This window comes from Sylvia atricapilla, chromosome 1, assembly GCF_009819655.1.
Source record: "Sylvia atricapilla isolate bSylAtr1 chromosome 1, bSylAtr1.pri, whole genome shotgun sequence".
Lineage (NCBI taxonomy): Eukaryota > Metazoa > Chordata > Aves > Passeriformes > Sylviidae > Sylvia > Sylvia atricapilla.
In genome coordinates, this window is record NC_089140.1 from 60,799,551 (window position 1) to 60,820,301 (window position 20,751).

The 20,751-nt window shown below is 40.7% G+C and overlaps 1 long non-coding RNA gene across 1 annotated transcript in view; it reads right to left on the minus strand.

Annotated features, from left to right (window-relative positions):
* Positions 1-2,861: 2,861 nt before the first annotated feature.
* The window catches only part of LOC136364193 (uncharacterized), a 133,592-nt gene continuing 115,702 nt past the window's right edge, over positions 2,862-20,751 (minus strand). The window contains exons 4-6 of the long non-coding RNA XR_010744111.1: positions 10,246-10,304; positions 5,160-5,215; positions 2,862-3,278 (exon numbers count right to left, since the gene is read on the minus strand). This is a non-coding gene — a long non-coding RNA (uncharacterized lncRNA). The remainder of the gene's footprint in view (positions 3,279-5,159; positions 5,216-10,245; positions 10,305-20,751) is intronic.

The window sequence follows — 20,751 nt, forward strand, 5'->3', positions numbered from 1 at the left end:
AGGAGTAAAAAGCATAAATGGAAGTTTCCAGTACTTGATTCCAGCAGTGGGAAACTGCAAACACACAGCCACATTGCCTTGGTGTCAGCCTTACAAGCCCCATCCCTACCAAACAGAGGGAACAGCCGTGGGATAGCACATATAGGATGAGTGTGGTGCTCTCAGAAGGGTCAGGATTGCTACAGCTGGACCTGCTCTTCCCTCCACTTTTCCACGGCACTGGGGATCCCAGGTTTGCCCGTAGTACAGCTCAGCCAGCACCCCCTCCCTTTTACCACTACCAGGGGCCTGGGAAACCAGGACAAGCTCCCAAAGCCCTCAGACTGGCCCAGACAGAGGTTGAAAGAGGAAGACAACAGGATGTCCAGGAGAAGAGTGCCCTGTTGGAAGCAAACATTATCAACACATTACAGTGACTGCTAAAATAGGAGAGTCCCAGCTCCATATGGCACCATATAGGGACTGAATGAGCAAAGATAAGGGTATACTTTTCTGGCATATCTGACACCCCCAATCTCCTGATAAAGCAAATATACCACAACACCTTGCAGGCACAATTGTAGCTGAAGTAAAAGCAGACACAAGGTAGAGGTTAATACAACCACAAGCACAGACCAGCACATCTTGCCAAGCTGATCATCTTTTTGAGAGAATACACCAATTTATGAGCTATTAGGTCAGCCTCAGACCTGCTCTGGTTTCAGGCAGGAGTCAGGTTTTGCCAAGAGACAGCCACCCTACCCACTACAAGACAAAAGGTGAGTAGATGCAAAGGTAGGTGGTGCAAAGCCCAAATCTTTAAAACATTCACAGCCATTTTAATCTTGCCATCAAGCAGTGAATATTCAGGCCACAATATAGCTAGACTTCATTAGGACAAACATCAAAATAAAGTTTTAAAACATCAGCTCTTTTTAAACAAGTCAGTATATGAAAGATTTGGGGGGGGGGAAGAATATCTTTTCAGAAAGCACCCCAAGACACACAGGGGTGGGTTTGTAGGCTGATGATTACACCAGGTTGTATTACCATATATGAAACCCTCTCTTCAAAAAATAGAAAATACAAGAAGTACTGCCAAAATGTTTCTATTGCTTTCCCACACTTATATTAAAGCATCTTTGTGCAAGGAAACAAATACAGTAAGATGTCTTCACTTCCTTGATGAGAAAAGTAGTTTTTCCTTCCCTCCAATAAGAGCTGCCATTTACATCATACTGGTAAAGTAAACCAAGAGAGCTGGAAATCAAACCTTACCATGTGTATTTCCTGATGAAAATCCCTCCTCTCCCATTACTTTCCAAAACGTCCCCTCAAAACACTTGTTTTCTCATTATTGCCTGCACACTTCTCACCCCTTTGCTCTTTTCCCTCATTCAGAAAGGCCTGATTTCTAGTTCCCTGAAGTTTTCTTCACCTCTCTCTCTCATCAGCTGCAGAGAAGACTCCTTAATACTTGGTTTCAAATACAGCCCACCAAGAACCATCTCTAGGGGGAAGAAAGTATTTGCTGAAGATGGTTGAACAGAAAAATTCCCACCCACTCTCCACTGCATCTTTTCATCCTACTCTCTGTTCTGGAGAAGCCACACAAGTGACTATTCCCATTTTTTCCTTCTTCACCCACTGATCTCCAGATGCTTTTGATACACCACTGACACCCTCTTTGCTCAGCTGCCTACCCTTTTACCCTCTCCAGGTGCTGGGATACTCCTGAACCTCACTGCAGCCTGCTCCTGTCCAGCATATATTTGTACCTGCTGTCTATTTCCACTTCAGGCAAAGCCTCAGACATTTTCCCTGTCATCTGCAACCCAGTAATATCATTGCCTTTTCCCTGTATACCACCCAAGGCTTGTCCTTTGGCTTCAGGGCTGTAGGCAGCATGGCATCATCTTGGTTCTGGCCCTCTGAAGCTGAGAGTGCTGTCCAGATACACCTATTGTTTTTAGGTGTTGCCTGCTCCCATGTACAAGAAAAGACTCAGAAGGTCATCCAAAGCTGCTTTGGATGGTGCACCCTCCATTTTCAGCCCTGCACACAATTTAGACAGAATGAATCTAAGCTAGATTCAAGAATTACAGGAATGTTTAAACTAATGCAAAAATTCTGCTGTCACTCTGCCAGTTTTAGGGTTCATTTTTACTAGTTCTTAAATATTTCTTGTATCACAGCTTGGTGAAAGAGCTGTCTGGTCAGCAACACCTTCAATTGAAAACCCGTCCTGTTGTGCACTGCTCAGCACTGGTACATTCACAGGACCACATACATGGTCTTGTGTGTATTGATGCAGAAGTGAGAAACCTCTGCCAAAAGCCAGGGCTTAAACACCATGTGCTTTTCTAGCAGGACTTGTATCTTTCCACTTTGAACAGGTTGTACTAAGAAGCACAGATCTTATTCATTGGTCAGTGTCTGAAGGTGACCTATGCGAGGTACTCACTAAGTTCAAAGCAATTAGAATATGAAGATGTAAATTCCACAGAAAAGTCACGTGCCCTTTTCTAATGATGGCCTCACATATCTACAGGCAGAGCCAGAGAAAGAAAACCTGAAGAGAAGCCCCTCTTATCCTCCCAGAGGGTTTGGCCTTGGAGTTTCTTTCCTCCCCTCTGTGGTGGGAGGGAGGCAGGAAGAGACACAAGCTGGATTTGCAGCCACTGGAACTAACACATCAGCTGCACTCCAACAGGCTTCAGGAGCAGCCCAGGTGTGGTATGGACATTTCTGCTGCTGTTTCTCATCTGTCTGTTTCACAAACAAATACATGCAGTGGTCTAATAAAGCTCAACCTTGCACTTTTCTCCAGTAACAGCCTCACTCAGAATAGGTTCAAGAAAGGCAAAATTCATTTTGTCAGTTCAGCTTTGTTTTACATTGTGCTAAAAGCTTTCAAATACAGAACATTTACATCAGAGATTTGGTGGGAGTGGGAGGGAGTGAGATTTACAGAAAACTCACATTATTTTTTAATGGAAACCCTCATTACTAAACAGGAACAGCAAATTCTGAAGGATGTTTGTAATTAGGAAGTGTGCATCTGTAGTATCTGAAATTTCTTCCATTCTTACATACAGCCATATGAATTGTATCTTCCTGTTTTGACTAAAAACCTTCTGAAGTAAGGACTGAGTTAATTATAAACTATTTCATAATACACTCACCAGACTTTCCCAGAGCAGGAAGAAGGGGAGTTCAGGATCCTCCATGTAATTCCTTCAATCCCACTCACACCTACTTCAGAAGTGTAAATCCTCACGTTTCTCTGTGACTCAAGCCTGAAATAAAGACAAACAGGACAAAAGTGCTTAGTATCTTTATGTTATATACTGATAAAAAATTAAATTATAATAATAGGTGGTTTAAAACAATTTGTTCATACTATATTATGTCTTAGAGATACTCAGGTCAAGGACATTACTCTAATTCAAGGTCAAATGAGTGTAAGATGGCACAATGCTTTTACACAACTACAACATAGTCATATATTTCAGGGCTTTTCCTGTCCAGTTAAATAAATCTTATTTAGGCACTACAGGCTCTTCAGTCACTGGATGAAGTTCAAAATTTCAGTCAGGATGCTTCCTCACTATAATTTTTTTTTAAACAGGAACACAACCTCGAATGTGCTCTTAAAACACAGCCTTGAGAAATAAAATTTATTGAACATTCATGCTACACAAAGGAAGCTGAATTGTGTTAGTGGAAGACAAATGCACTCTCAGACATATATCTTCCTGTTCTCTGCATTCACTACCTTCCAGTGCTCTTCTACTCATTTTCCCAAACCACGTCTAAACACACAACAAATGTTCTGGGCAGCAGCAGTGGGTGATGTCCTTGAAACCCTCCCAGCACACCTTCACCCTCTGCTACTCCCTACACACAGACACTGCTGCCCATCTTGGAAACATTGGCTAAAGCAGGATGGAGGTTGCAGGTCCAATAGCCAAAAGGTAAGACCAAGGCTTAACCTCCCCTAAAAAAACAGTAACAAAAGATTCAACATGGTAGCTAAAATTAAGTACAAAACCCTCCATATCTTTACATCACTCATGCAAGTACAGTCTCATGAAAATATGTTCTCCTGCCATTTATTTCTTATTCCTACATTTATTGTTCATTTTTATGCAGCACTATTATACATTATACAGTTTTCTCAATTATATCATGTGCATTTGTATAGCCTTGAAAGAAAATCAACATAAGCAGGCATTCCAGTCTGAAGTCAGGAAGTTTTAAAGTACATGTCTGTAACACTGAACCATGCAGCATGAACTGAAGATTCTAAGGCCTGGCAAATTTGTGGAATCCAGGCATTCAACCCTATGAAGGGCACTGGAGATTTTTCCAGTGCTCAGAAAGTCAAACAAAAGCTGAATTTTGCAAAACATTCTGAAAGTCCTGCGAAGGATAAAAGAAAGGACACTTTGTCAGTGATAAACTTTCGTTGTATCCGAGACTGCTAAGTGCACCTTCAGTTTTTTAATTGTATTTCTTCCACACATGATGGAAACAAGCCCAGAATAACTGCACAGAGCTCAGAGAGCTTTGTCTTTGCAGACTTCTGGTGGTTCAGTTTACACCTGGAGCAGACACAGCACCTACAAACACAAATTACAAACTTCTCTAATTCTATGTGATTAAACATAATTTGCTGTATTCAGTAACCTTGCTCAAGAATGTACAGTGCATTAAACTAGTAATGGAGAAAAGATCACTGAACTTCATAATTAGAAAGTCCTACCTTAAAAACGCACAGCCCCATGTTTTCTAACTTAACTAAAACTGCAAAAACAAAAGATACCTTTGGAAGCCCCTGAGGGGTGGAAATCACACTAGTCTGGACCTCTCTGGCAGTGACATAAAAGATGAAAATCCTAATTTGATTGACTAATTGAATATAGCATCACAAAACACATTGCTCAGATCCTTAAGTTTAGCAACTGGATCATTTTTTGCAGACCATGGTGAAATCATGAGCTTCCCCAGCTCAATTAGGCAGGCTCATTATTAGAAGACTTACATATGAAGCAAAGTATGGTCTGTAAATGTTCATGAGTCACTCCTCATGTACTTTGTGTTGACTGCAAAGTACATTTCAAAGCCCAGCTGTCACCAATATCTATGATAACTTCTTCAAACACAGAGACACACACCTTGAAATCTGCTGACAGCTGGAGTGAACAAAGAAAGCCAGAAGTTTCAGATAGCTCTGGAAAAAAAGCACTTGAAACGTATGTTTTGTTGCTCAAGAGTTTAAAAAAAAAAAAAAAAAAAAGAGTTTCAAAACAGAGATGAGTTCTTTAATGAGCAGACTTTGAGGTTCATTCTCAAGATTGGATGCACTGAAACCAAAGGGCACCTGGATTTCTTGAACTGGCCCTTAATTCTAACAGCATGTTTCAGCTATTTGCCTCATTTTTGTGCAACCAAACACACACACACAGATCAACCGCATTACATTCCCTTTATCATAATCTCTGCAAAAGAATTTTATTATTTTTAACATTTTCAAAACAATGCCATCTTTATTGAAGATGGCCAGATAGAATGCTCACTTTTAGTTATTTTATGCAACCATGTGCCTGTATTTCATGAGGAGGAAAGTGAATAATTAAATCAAGATACATGGCTGAGACACTGAAGAGTAAATTGCTGCCTCTGTGGAAGTTATACTATCCAAGCATTCAACAGTATGTGTCTTCCAATACTTTTATCTATAAGGGGAAAAAATTTTAGAATACTCACAGAAGCTCAAGCCTTGTTTTCAAGAACCTGCCAAAGTCATTTGAAACACATATGCCAAACATACACAGCAAAGAAAAACGCAGGGCCTCCTTCCTAGCATTTGGGAAAACATGAGGCAAGAGAGGCAGAGTCAAACCAATCAAATAAAACACAGTGGAAGAAATCAGGCCACTTATATACACATATGTCCATGCATCTTCCTACAAAATGCTCATTCAAGACTGTGTGTCCATACACATGGGTATGCACTGGGAAGGCATGGGATACAGCCCTGCCTAAACAGAGCCATCACACCATGAAGCCAGGCAAAATGGTAAAATTCCCCTTTTCCACGCAAAGAATTCACAGAAGGTAAGGATCCTGCCCACCCCAGGCCTGCAGCTGACAGGCAGCCTTCTGTCAGGGTTATGTGGAATGGCTTCACACACGATGGAGACGGGAGTGCCTGCAGAGGGGAACCTCCAGCACGGCCCCCCTGCCTTGGCACCACACTTGACAAGGAGCTGCCTTCGCACTCTGGGCACACAGGGCATGTGAGGGGTCAGTCAGGGCCAGGCACATGCCAGCGTGCATAGAATCAGTTCATGTGCCCAAAAGCAGCAGCTTCAGATGCAGAAAGTCGGCAAATGCCAATTGCTTTTTAACACAACACTTGCAGAAACACCCACATGCACACACACACAGACGCACACCATCTCTGCTTTAAAAACACTGTGAACTACAGTAAGTCAAAGATCAACTGATTGTGAGGTGTTCCTGGAAATGTAAATATACTTCTAAAAAAATCCATCCTGAGGTTCTTCCCTCTTCCAAAAGCCTGCCTCCACAACCAGACGGTTTCCTGAAAGATTACTTTCCCAACTACCACTAATGATCTTTTGAATGCTGTTAGAACAGGTGAAATCATATGTCTTAGTCAACAACACAAAGCTGATATGACCTAGAGTTTGGTTGCATTTCTTCCAAGCATATTATCAGAGAAGTGGCAAATTGAGCCTTAGAACCTTAGAAAAATGTGGAACACTTGCTTATAACTGTTTCAGATCTGTCCAATGCAGCCACAACTTGGTGTTGTGGGGGCAGGGAGGGAGGTTTTGGGGCTTGCTTTCTTAATAAAGACCATAAATAATGTGATCCACAGGGACCTCCGAAGAGAAGACAGTCTGAATCTCCTGTCTCAGCTCACCATCAAGAGCAAAATAGAACAGAAGGCAAACCCTACAAATCTGAGTCACATCAATACAAAGTGCCACGTGCCATGAAAGTCACCCCCAGTGCCCTATTTCATACTGTGATGCCTATCATCCCCCACTGGTATGGAACAGGAGGAGGAACAGCAGCAGCAGGAATCCCTTCAGCCCCCATTACAGAGAAAAAGTAGCATGAAGATAACCTTGTTGTGCCATCTCCCATAGCAGCAAGGAATCATACACAGAATCAATCACACACAGCACGTGCTCAGTTGAATGGGACACACAAGGATCAGTGAGTCCAACTCCCAGCCCTGCACAGCACCATCCCAAAGAGTTACAGCATGTGCCCAAGAGCACTCCCAACCACTTCCTGAGCTCTGTCAGGCCTGGTGCTGTGACCACTCCCCTGGCCTGCTATGTATGCCCTTGGCTCAGAGCACAGCATAAACCCAGGGCTCAGGAGGAATGACATAGCCCAAGGGCTGCAAGGATGTGGCTGCATAGGGGCTGCCCCAGGCAAAGTGCCAAGAAAACAGAGCTGCAAGGAACTCCTCTGCTGGGCCATAGCTGGGGGACCTAGTCGAGGGCTCAGGGCAAAGTTCAGGTTAGAGACTGAGTCGGGCTGAGAGAAAAATAGGGTGTGGGGGCTTCAGTGAGTCACAGCTGCAGGACCTCTCTCCCACTGAACTATCTGCACGCGGCTGAGATGAAAGCTGTAATCTGCCCCTCACAGCTGCCACTGTAGGTTGCAAATACCTTCAGGCAGACATCATAAACTTCATTACACCTGGCTAGCCTCAGGTTTCTAGCACAGCATCCCAAAACATTACCTCCTCCTGCTCCCCACCTCACTTTCAAAGGGGAAAATACATAGATATATATATTCCAAAACCATTTCATAACTTCCAGGAACGCATTCCTGAAGACATGCTGTACCCTACTCTAGCCCTTCAAAGCACAGGGGCCACAGCTGCTGAGAGAGCTGAGGCAGGTACCCAGGGGCCCTGTCTGCCCTGCCTGTATGTGAAACCCAGCCCTGAGACCACCCCACTGGGACCCTCTCCCCACCCACTCAGGGGGCTCTATATCCCCTGGCCATCATTGCTCTGTCCCACTCACTCAATTCCACTGCTGCAAGAAGAGCTCTGTTTCTCCAGGGCTCCTCCATGGGAAGCTTAAGGCTGAAAGGAAGGCATGCATGCCCAGCTGCTCACTGCTTTTAAGTTGGCCTGTTATGCAGTTATAATAAGGGCATACCTTGCATTATCTGCCACTACATTGCTGGTTACAGTCCTGAATTGCCAATCCAACCTCTTTGGCTGGATTGACAAGAACATTGCATTATGTAGCTTTTCATCGGAATCAACTTAAAATGGAAAAGGGTGATCCATTTTCCTTTCTCTCATTTTCTTCTTGATAGGAAGATTTGAGTTTTTTTAAACACATCTACAATATACATGGAAACACACATATATTCCTTGAAAATTAATTCTAAAGATGGTCATCCACTGAAACAAGTCTGCCATCTGAAATTTTGTTTAAATTTTAAAAATTCTTTAGAAAAGTGTTTTAAATATATCTTCACATGAAAATCCACCAAGATTTGGTCACTAAGTGCAACAGAACAGAAATCCGTGAGTAGAACTCGGGAGATTGCTCAATTCAAATTGAAGACTAGCACCTCTATGTCTGGGCAATGGTTGCACAACCTCCACAACTTGCCAGCCAGATATCTGTTGTGGTATTTGCTCTGTTTGAAGATTTTTTTTATCTTTTAGGCATAATCTGAATAACAACTACCAATGGACAAGGGCCTAATAAAGGAAATAATATTTTTCCTTTGCTGATGACAGCAAAAGACAGCCAACAATGTCTGCACTCTTGAATCTTCATGCACTCTTAAATGCCTTATTCTGTCAAGTTGTAGCTCAACCATGACTCTGAGCACAGGACAGTAAAATATCCCACTTCAAAGTGTTCAGAGAAGGGACCTTGTATATAATACACATGATTTTATCTTTTGCATTCATTTTTAACCCTTAAAGAAAATATAAGCAAAAAAATTAATAATTAAAATATTCTATTGCATCCTTGCAGATGTCATTCTTCAAAAAAATATTAATTATGTGCACCAAGGAATATAATGCGTATAGAAACAAAACTACAGTGCATCAGCTTTCAGGTTTCCAGACATTATCAGTGGTCAGATTTCAAAAAGGAAACAGCTTCCTCTGTTCCACAGCTTCCATTTATCTATAAACCTTCCTTATAAATGTAATTAATTCTGGCAACAATTAGTCCATTACACACAGCCCTCAAAAAAATTAGCAGCTACTCAGAAATAAGCTAAAATGATGAGCTTAATCACAACCCATTTGGGGAAGAAGAATAAATCTGGCATATCTTCAACTGTCATTCTTTTAAAAGATAAAGTATTAAAATCATTAAAATGTCTTGAACTCAGGAAGACACCACCAGTTTCAGAAGAAAAAATGAGGTTTGAGTAAAAGCTTTTGCTATAGCAAACCTAATACACAGGGTAGGATTTAACAACACACAATTAGGAATATAACTTTTGACACTGTTAAGGAAGCTGCCCTGCATAACTCAAAATTCATTATCCAATATTTATTTAGTAGCTCATTTAATATTTGATATCAAATATTCAATAAAGTCTCAGGATACTCAGACTCCAGCCTTGTGTGCTGTAAACTTAAGAACTAAGTAAATTTAATTTTCTTCCCATCAAAAAAACACAACAATTGAAACAAATGGCTCTTGCAATACTTAACATATCAAATTCTTCTTACCTATGTCATCCTGAATCTCACCTTCTGCCATAAGTTATATAGCTAGAATGGAAAATGCCAGAAATAAAAACTCGCAGCCTTCATCTTTGTAAGAGTTTTGTAACTTCTAAGACTCGACCAGACACTGTATTTTTACCAAAATGGACACTATTTTGATCTTTATTATTTTACAGCAGAAAAATAGTTAAAATAAAATACCAAATACTAAATACCAAGAATTTCTGTCCCAGAATCCATCACTACACAGATGAAAGGGACAGTTTATGCTCCTCTGACCCATAGCAAAAGAAATCAAGCCTTGCATTCAGATCATGCTTGGAAATTTTCTCTGGTATTATTGCAACAATATATTGCTGTGAAACTCCTTTCCCAGCTCTGCTGGTATTATCTGACAGGAATCTCAGCCATAAGAAAAAAAAAATATCATCAGCTGAAAAAAAAAGCTTTGTGAAAACATAACAGAATCAAAGAGATGATGAAAAAACACATACCCTAAGTGCTCTGATTCCCACCGGTTTTCCTGGCTCCCCAAAACAGGCTGGGGGGTGACCTGGGGAGAACAAAACCGAGGGGATTTAGAGGCAGACATCCCCAGCTTGCAAGAAGCAAAAGGACATCTGGAGGACATTTCTTTCAGACGTAATCCATGTACCAAGCAGTTTGTTTCATCAAAGGTGGCCTGGGCGGCAACATAGCAATTTCTGTGGTCCACCAAAACCTCCAGTGCCCACAAACGGAGGGGTGGACAAGTGTTTGCAGTTCTGCATGAAGCAGGTTAGAAGCTGGCATTGAACATGACTTGGTGTTTGAGTGGGGAGTGCCTTGGCTCCAGCACTGCCAGCAGGTGGGTGCATGAGCCCTGTGCTCCCTGTGATGCACTCACACTTTGGTGATCCGAGCTGGATTTCCATCTTACACTACATAAAAGCGCCAGTTTGCTCCGACATGGCTAAACAAGCTCTGAAGCAAGAAGGTCCTGGAGACACAGGTCCTAAATTCTCCATAAAGCTTTCCTTGCAAAATAGGAAAAGCTATTCCAGCCACTAGGGAAGGAACAGCCAGTTCCAAGGCTTTTACTTATCCGTCAGTGGTTTAGGGGGCAAAGGAGGATAAAGATACAAGGAAGTGAGAGGGGGGAAAAGGGTTTTTAACAGGCCCAGTGTTAGGTCATCCAGAGTTCAGATTTCAAAAACAGCCATCATGGTGCTTTGCCAAGATGACCAATATGTCTGAAGGAGTTGCTTTTGAAATTATTTTAATAAAACAGACTTAAAAGCATGTCTATATTCAGTATTGGTCCTCACTCTTGATATTAAACCTTATCTCTCCTCCTCCCTTCCTGACCCACCATTAAATACAATTGACCCCACTTTCTTTCCAATGTCTCATGCTTTCTTGGCAAAGACCAGGCCACAAAGCCTATCGGAAAGAAAATGGAGGAAGGAAGGATGAAACACAGCAGGAGAGTTGTGCCCAAAGCTGATGATTTGAACACAATTTATCTTACAGTTAATTCACAGCAGGATTTTTGTAATGTCCTTTATCACCTATGAAGCCATTTCCTTATTATTCATTATTATACATACAAGGACAAGGAAAGATGGTTCTGCACAAAATGGAAAACCATTAGCATAGAATCAAAAATCACAAAGGCTCAATGAATTTTAGAAAAGTAACCAATTCTTGCTTCTGTTCACTAAGGAAAAGCAGTAATACCATAGCCCACGAGGTGATCTGTAGCAAAACCACTGAACATCCTGTGCAAATCTTCCTCCAGACAGAGCTCCTCTCAGAGGGAAATGAAGAAGTCCCTTCCAGCCTGCACCCTCCAGTTCTCAGTCCTGTGTTACACATAGCACACACTTATGCTCTCTCTCTCTGCCCTGTTATGTTTCAATACAGGGAAGTCATCTATAAAGAATAAGAGAAAACAGTGTAATATACATTTCAGCTTTGCTCTTTCCTGGAATCCACTGCTAATACATTTCAGCCACAAAGTGTACCAAAAACATTTAGCTTATTAGTATTTTTTCAAGTCATGGGTAGTAGAATAATTCTTTGTCGAGAGTCATCATGATCTTCCACAACATTCATTTCTAATACTGCATAATGGAAAATTTGGGTTCACCATCACAGACAAGAAATCTGCCTTAGTAGATAAAGACAACTAACTCAAGAAGCCAAGAGTCAAAAATATTTCAGAGGCAAACACAGGTCAACACGACATTTCCTTTATCTGATCTTGGATTCTGCTTGTACATGGCCAAAGGAAAAACATGCAAAAAAATCTGTGGTGTCTTACTGTTGAAATTGCTTTCTGTGTGCACCTGTGAGAAAGCACAGGCAGATTGCAAAGCACTACCTGCCTTTGCCAACTGAAGGAATTGACTTTGTCGTGAATGGAAGTCTGAAACTTCTGCCACAGAAAATGCTAGAAGCTCACTAAGTCAGAGGTATGTGGGAAAGGCAATATGCAAGAAATCAAGTTTTTGTATTTCTACAGAATAACATTTTGAGCTTCAGGGACAAAGCCAAACTTCTGTACACCAATGTCAAAACAAAGACAATTTACCCACACAAAAGTAACAACCTCATTGCAAAACCTGGCCATTAAACTTCAGCCCTTCTTCTAATCCCCTGTACTATGCACTTTTTTCAACTGACCGTAACTTCTCATTTGACCTGTTTAACCTCACTGTTTAATCTTTCTACTCCCAGACCACTTCTGTTGCTCTCTCAGCTCACAGACAGCCTTCCATTAGAGCTCTTCTCAGCCTGGAGGAATGTTAATTGTTGTACAAATCACCCTGTAAAAGTGACTATCATGAAAGAGAGCTGAGCAGCAGAAACTCAACCATTAATCAAACATACTCAGCTTTTCCATCGTTGAACAAAATATGAAGACAAGTCAAAAACAGAAGTTTTGTTTTCAGGTAGGAAAAAAAAGGAAAAATATAACACAAATGGGAAAAAGTTGAACACGGAAAAAAAAAACCTTCTTTGGAGATGAAACAGCATGATGCAAATATGCAAGGAAACCACAAGCAGAAATCTTGGCACAGATTAAACTCCAGAAAACAGATATGATTTTTTAAAAAAATCTAACAGAAGAGGTTTATTTTTCCCTTTTTCCCTATTGTGCTATTAATCATCTACCCCAGCTCCTTCTTTCATGTACACACTATGAAAAGACCCCTTAGTAAAAAAAAATAAAAAAAAAAACCACCAACACCAACCCACATTTTTATAGTATAGTTTTGTTAACTTCAAATGCCCATCATGAACTTCAGTTAAGCACACAGGGAAGTGGACAAGAACCCTCTTGTGCTCATGCACTCATTGCATGAGCTGTGAGGACAAGCACGACTGGTAACAAGTCACCGAGCAGTCTGGGACAAGACTGCAATGCCAAGAGAACTCATGGAGTCAGCAAACAACAGAGAGGCCCACCAAGGTTTCCAAAGAAAAAATCAACAAGGAGTATTAAAGCAGTTTTGGGAGACCCAGGGATTAGAGACAAACCTTTTTTAAGCTCAGCTGGAAAAGCATACAGCAGCAGGAGATTACTGGAGCCATTGCACCAACCTGCTGCAACTGCAACATCATGGCCTCTTCACTGGGCTGAATCCTCAGCCTCTACCTCCACTTCCTCCCACCACAAAAACCTTTCATTAAATGCCCTAGGACTTTGTGGCTTCTCTGCAGTCTGACTGAAAATAATTTGCTCTTCTATTTCTCTCCAGCTACAAATACTGCACCAGATTTTTAGATTGCTTCTGAGTTTGAGGATTGGAAAAAAAAAAAAAAGGAGTTCCTATCTCCTTTGGAGACGGTACATTTCCTGCTGCAATCCACAAGTTAGAACAGATCAGGGGGCCACATCTGCAGTTCTGACCTGAGCATGAGGCTCTTCCAAATACAATTGGGACATCGGCATCGGTGAAGAAGCAGAGGGTGAAAGAACGTGCTACTAGCGTGGCCTTTCCTATACTCTTATAAAGAATGATGCCTCAAACAGAAACAAATGTCTAGTCAGCGAAGGAACAATTTCCTAATTCCTCTCACTCTTAGACAAGGCTTTAATTAATAATCTTTTTAACAGCTTAATGGGACCCAGGATATCTGCTATACTTCAATTCTCTATATTTCCCTTGGTTACAACACCCACCTCCCTGCACAGAACACACTGCACACCCTATTCAGGAGCTGACATATCCGTATTTTGGTGGGTTCTGACAGAGTTTAACTTTTTCCTTTTCATTTTCTTCCTTTGAAGTCTTAAAAGAAATACATCTATCATCTTACTACAAATACAGAGAAGCCCCACAGGTCATATGCTTGCTACCACCTCTGGGTTTTCTAGCAAATGCAATGCTATATGGTCAGAAGTGTGTCTCCTGCCCAGAAACACGTGGGGCTATCAGAACTAACCCCACAGACCAATTCCCTCTCCTTATGGACAATTCACCCTGATAGTATTTTAACCCCAGTGGATCAAAAGCAGCATGAACTGACCCTCCACAAAAGAAGTAATTTTTATCCTGCTACTGTTTCATCAATCACGGAGTGAGAGAATGTAGGGATAAGTCTGCACATGCAAAGGGGGTTTAAATCCCGTTCTCCTACCCTGAAGATTTTTATTAGTGTTGTAAAGTCAGAATTTCAGCTAGACTGTTTCTTTCATCACGTCACTTGAAGACAATCAGTTGTACCTGATAACAAGCTGCCATAACTTCTCCTTTCAGAATCCATGACTGTCCAGCCTAACCTTGAAGGGGGAAAGTAAAATAAATGACATCTCTCTTAGCATTTGCCTTCAAACAGAAGACAAGGAGTAGAAATGACTGAGAATTGATGCACAGAGATTTGAAAATATTAAGTGAGGTATTTCAAACTTCTTCCCAGGTAACTTCATAAGAGACGATTTCACACTTGAAAGCACTGCCTTGATTAAACTACTGCCACTAAAAAAAAAAAAAAAATTACTTCAGTCAAATCAAGTGACTGTGGAAACCTCTTTTAAATACCACTGCCTACAATCTCATAAGGTCCCAGGCGAAGTTCCCAAAGACTTCAATAAAACATTTGTCTGGGATAAGGAGTGCCAGATTTGGCCCACTTTAATACATTAAGTCTGTGGTAGGTGAAAAACTGAAACATGGAGCAGTTGTGAAACTACCCTCATAGCCAAGGAGATAAGAGAAAACATCACTCATCCTTCCCCACAATGGGAACACACAGAGGGTGGATGGGAAAGTTAAAGAGGAGGAGGGAGCAGGAATTTTAGGATAAAAATTATTTAATATCCTCCCAGTGTGGGCTGGAAAGGATTGTGGTATGCCTGTTAAAGAAACTGGCTGGAGTGTAAGGCTGAGAAAGTGTTCAAGGACACATTTGTGTGAGCGTATGTTTGTGCATGTGTGTGTTAAGGGTCAGGTCTGTGCAAGTTCACAAAGTTCAGTCAATTCTCCTGCCAACTCTTCCGGGCTTGAGACAAATACAGATAACCTCGGCTTAACCCAACTTCAAGCAAACCTTCCCTTGTCACCCCCACCCTCAATTAGCAGCTTTCAATCCAAAGTGCCTAAAAATAAACTATGAAGTCACCTCAGTTACAGCTCTAGTAATGCACTTTTCCATAAACTTCTCCATGTCACTGAACTGACTCAAATACCATTTGCTAAAAGACAAATAAATGTATGGGAGGGGTGCTGTGGCTTAACTCCCCAGGTTTTTACTCCTGCAGAACAGTTTTTCTACCCCCACAGCAAACAAGGTGCTCCTGACTGCTTTAGTGTTACCTGCTGCTGCTTTTAAGATAAGCAATGCTAAAATAGCTGGTTGGATTGCTTTTCAAACAAGACGGGTTTCTTGCACAGCAAAACACTGTTATTTAATACATGCATTTCATAATTTCAGGATTTTTTTTTTCCCTCTGTCCCCCAGCTGGGAACATCCATGCTCATGGCAGTCTCCAACATCAAGACCACCCAGATTCATCTTCGTCTCTCAACTGTCTGCCTCTGCTGCACCGAGATAAAAATCTAGACAGAGTCTTTATTATTATTTTATCCAGAACTTGTCTAAACCTTCACCTGCAAAACACTGACTCACTCTGTCTTTAACACCTGAAGAATGCAAAGGAAGATAAATTAACTCATGGGCATAGAAACTCAACAGGCAACAGCATAAACTTGCTAATCAAACTGTGAAAGTCAGAGCAACAACAGAAGTTTTTCAAACAGATGAAAACTCGAGTCCTAAAAATAGAAGCCAGAGGAAGCTTGGCTGATCTGTTCCTTTTGCCATAGTTTCTAGTTCTAGTTTAGTTCTAGTTTATCATCAGATGATAGCTAATATTATTTCATTTATTAGTGTCTCATCAATCCCAAATTAATACCTTTGAATACTAAATAATCACCATCAAACACACACAATTTTGGGCAAGAGTCTCCTATGAAAACAAGATATTTGCAAAGAGACAACTCTTTCACCTCAGGTCTTTGTAGACAGAAAGCTGATGTAAGCTACAACATTCCAAGTTTTGGTAAAAAGCTGGTGGATCTCTAAGTTAAAGCTTATCAAATGAACTTTAATGCTACAGCACATTTGATTTTCCCTCATGCTGCTGCTTCAGCCCTCACTGCCAAAGCTCAGTGAGAAACTGCAACATCTCTGCTTTGAGTGTAATCACACCCGTCAGAGTCACAAAAGATCCTGTCAAGTGTTAGGAAACAGGAAGCAAAAACCACTGCCTTTCATTTTGACAATTAGGTTTCTGTGTCTGGAAAAGCCTCCTGCCTGAGACTATAAGCAGATCACATCTTAATGCCCATCACCTTGCTCAGTGGAATACCTCAGTAATGGTGGCAACATTCGAAGCTTTCCTGCTTCGAATGGAAGGAAGCCAACAGTGCTGTCCCACTAAAAGACAGTGTTGGGCATTTGAAAAGACAGAGGAACCTCTGAAAAACAGGTATTAAAAACCTAAACATGACCATTCAGATTGCAGGAAAACCTTCACCCATCATTTTGACATTTCACACATAAGCGTGATAAGATTATCATACCAGAACAAGCATATTACATTAGCACACTGGAAGTAAATCCTTGAACAATTTTCTTCCAGATCTCACATGTCATTGAAATTTAGCAAGTATTTACCATGTTTTGGATATTCTAGGAGTCAAAACGCTTAAGTGTTCACCCTCATAAACTATAACATAGTATCAAAAGGCTAAGGTAAGTACCATGACTGCATGAAATACTTCTATAGGCTTATTACAAAAAATTCTTTTGCTGAATTGTCATCAAATAGGGAATTTACACCTGCAACCCCCGTTCCCAGTTCGACTAGGAAGGAGGGCAACTGCACCAGGCTGTGATTATCCCAGTGCCTAGCTTCAGGAGGAAAACCAAACAAAACACATTCAGTGGGGCAAGTCAGGAATTCTCTGGCTGTGTCCTCAGCAGTAGAAATGTAATTTTCTTTTGTGTTGTTTGGATTGTCATGAGGGGCTATCATTTAAAAATCTACTGTAGACCATGTTACAAAAGGTAATTATGGTAATAAATTAATAAAAATAACTTTCCAGTTAATCCAGTGCCATCCACACTTAATTTCCTTTACAGGTGAAGTGCTTTGTATCAACACTGGTTTGCAACCAGACAACCAACATATGATTACTGGTTTGTGACACTTTGGGAGGGGAGTGAGAGGAGGAGAAAAGACAGACAGACACTGTTCACTGTTATGCTTTGTTAATCAATGCTTCAATGCTTTTCACCTCTGCAACTCAGTCTTCTGCAGAAAATGGATATGGTTCAAAGTGTTTGGAATAACAATACCTTTAAATTTGTAAATTACAAATGCTGATTTCTTTCAACAGAAGAGAGATACACTTCTACCACCATTTTCTCAAGGAAGTAAGCCCTCAAATGCACAGAGCAACGCAATGATAAATATTTAGCATATTCTTGCTTGCAACATAGAAGGAGTTGACAAACACATAATAGGATCTAATGTAACCCTGAATCTAAAGTAAACATTCAAGAAAAGGTGAATATTGGAGGGTTTAATTATTTCTCTTTTTTTCCCCAGTAGTTCCATACTTGCAACTCTGTCTCTTTTCTATACATGCTGTCCTTGCCTTTAGGATTCTGCATTTTGGGAGGAGAAAATACAACAGTGTTCAAAATTATTATCTGCAATTATTCATTATGATTGCAGAAATAAACAAACACTTTCAACTGATTAGAAAACCTCAGTGAAACTAACTTATCATTTTATTAATTCTTCATTCAGTTAAAGTAAACAAGTAGGCTTCATGTAAGGTTAGCTCCAGGGTTTATTCAAGTCACATCTGACATGAATGTTTTAACCAAATGCATTATGCAGTGATTTTCATGGCCTTCCTCAGATTAAAAAAAAAAAAAAAAAAAAAAAAGGGGGGGGGCAACCTCAAAAGATTGGGAAAGGCAAACTTTTTGTTTTCACAGTCCTGGGAAAAACTTGGGGCTGTCCCACACAGCAATTAAAAAAAAAAAAAAAAAAAAAAAAAACCAAAAACCCAACAATAAAAAAAAAATACCACTCCTTCTAAGAGTGATGCAGGATTCCCAGCCCTCGTCTGAGCAGAGAGAAGTCCAGATGGCTCCCAGATTTGCTGCTATTTCACAGGCCCTAGCTGAGCCCAAAGAGGGAAAAATACAGCAGGACTGCTCCATACAGATTGCAGCCCTGAGCTGCGTGCTGCTCTAGCTGCTCCTCGTAGAGTCAAGGTGATCAAAGACCTGTTACCCCACAAGAAAACCCAGCACATTTATCACTAAAGGTATTCCTCTACAGAAGAAATTTGAGAAGTGGAGACATAGCACACATATTGTGATTATAAAATATTACAGTGAAAAGTACTATTTTCACAAACTGCTTCAGCAAGTAGAAAGACAGGTTTTCAGGAATTTTAGATTTTTCACCTGAAATGATAAGAGCCCAAACAAAAAAGCACTGTTCTGCAAGGGCAGGAAAAAGCCATTAAGCAGAAGCAGTTGAATTCCTTAATCCGAGCTGCCAACAGGGTAAAGGTAAGCCACTAGGAAAAATGATTAAGTACATTGCTTGAAAATATTACTTCTTAATAAAACCAAAATAATTTTCAGCAGAGAATTTTAATATTGAACATATATACATATACACACAAACACACACACACACAATATATATATATGTGTGTGTATGTATAAAGATTAAAAACTATTATCAGCATAAGCTTCCTGCCCAAACAAGAACAAGCTTTAGTGGAAACATTCTCTGAAAGGCATCATCATTTACCATGTGTTGTACTTATCACAATTGCAACACAGTGAAAGCCTTCTATAACACACAATTTCTATTCAATTTCCTACTTGTCATGAACTTTATGAAAAAATATGATAGCCCTTATCTGTGTTTTCTCTATTGGTTCCAACCTCTTTGCAGTCCATCAAAAACACTGCAAAAATGTCTTTTGCTACACTGCTCTAAAGGCTAATTTCTCACAGCAGAAATAGAAACAGTTGTGTGGAAAATCCGTAAGACACGGTAGCTTCCTTCCCAGTGTACAAATGGTGAAAACAAACAGGAAATAGTGATTAAAATAGGATGAGCAGAAATAGACTTTTGACTCTAACAAAAAATAAGCTTATTTGTAAGCAATGCTTTCCACAAAAATACATTTGTTTTGTATGTAAATGTTCATTTTTCTCTTTTGTGTATTAAGAAACAGTATTTTAACCAGAACTCAAAATGCCTGCATTTAGTCTCAGCCCATTCTTTTTCACAGCCTAGGTTCCACTCCATTATATTAGACCTTCATACTTCCTATTTCCATTTTAGGGGAGGATGAAACATTTCACTGCAGGTGTATTCTGAACAGCATCCAAACCTACAGGGAAAGAGAGAGCTACACTCCTATGGGACAGGGCTGCAGCAATTTGCAAACCTGAGTTTGCAAACATACTGCAGAGTTTAGACAACAATGTAACACCACACTACAAACAATGTCAAGTTACAGACATTCGACAAAGTCAAATTCCCCAAGGAAATTTTTGCTGGTCAATCAAAACACACCGTGATATGGTGGGGAACACGCAGCTGCCCTTCACCTTCCAATCTTTCAATCATTTCTTTTTCATGATGCCAGGGTGTCACCTTTAGCTTTCTCCTCCGCCTGCCTCTAGACACCTTGGACTGGCTCAAAATCCTGCCTGCTTTAGCATTTTAGTGCCTTCTCTTCCTGTTCTATTCATAAAACCAAAGCACTCGCTCAGTCTCTCATTATTGTTGCTGGGATGCAAGATAATCTCTTTCCTTCTGGCTGTGACAGAAGCAATCCTACCCCCTGAAATCCACTCAAAATGCAAAAATCATTTTTTCTGGATTACTGCCTCAAGCACATTACCCCTACTTCATCCTGCCAGTCCTCCTACTGGCTCCCCCTTTTTCTACTACATTAAGCACAAATTGCTTGCCTTCATCTTCAGAGTTGTTCTTAGATGATGACAACTGATCCAACTGCCCTACACATCCACTTAAAACCCAAGTAATGAAGCCTAATAACCACATACAAAATCTCTTGCATAAGGAGTCTTCACTCAAAGCCTTGCACTTTAATAACCAGTACAGTAGAGTACACCTCACAAAATCTCTGGCACATGGATAAGGTGCTCTCCTCTCTTTGCAGGTTGAGCCCAGCACTGAACAGCTGAAAACAGCTGAACTTTGAACCATTTTACAGCAGACAACTGGGCTTCCAACAGAGCCATTCTGGTATGTGGGAAGTGCTGGGGGATCTTCTTGGCAAGAAATTCATTCACAGAAAACCTCACAAAAAATGGCATGGTGGGTTTTCAAGCTCTTCCTCCCCCTCAGAGCAAGTTTACAGGAAAATCTTTCTGCTCGCATAACACAGTCTCATTTTGTCAAGCTGGTACAACTTCAAAGAGATAATTCAGGCTCT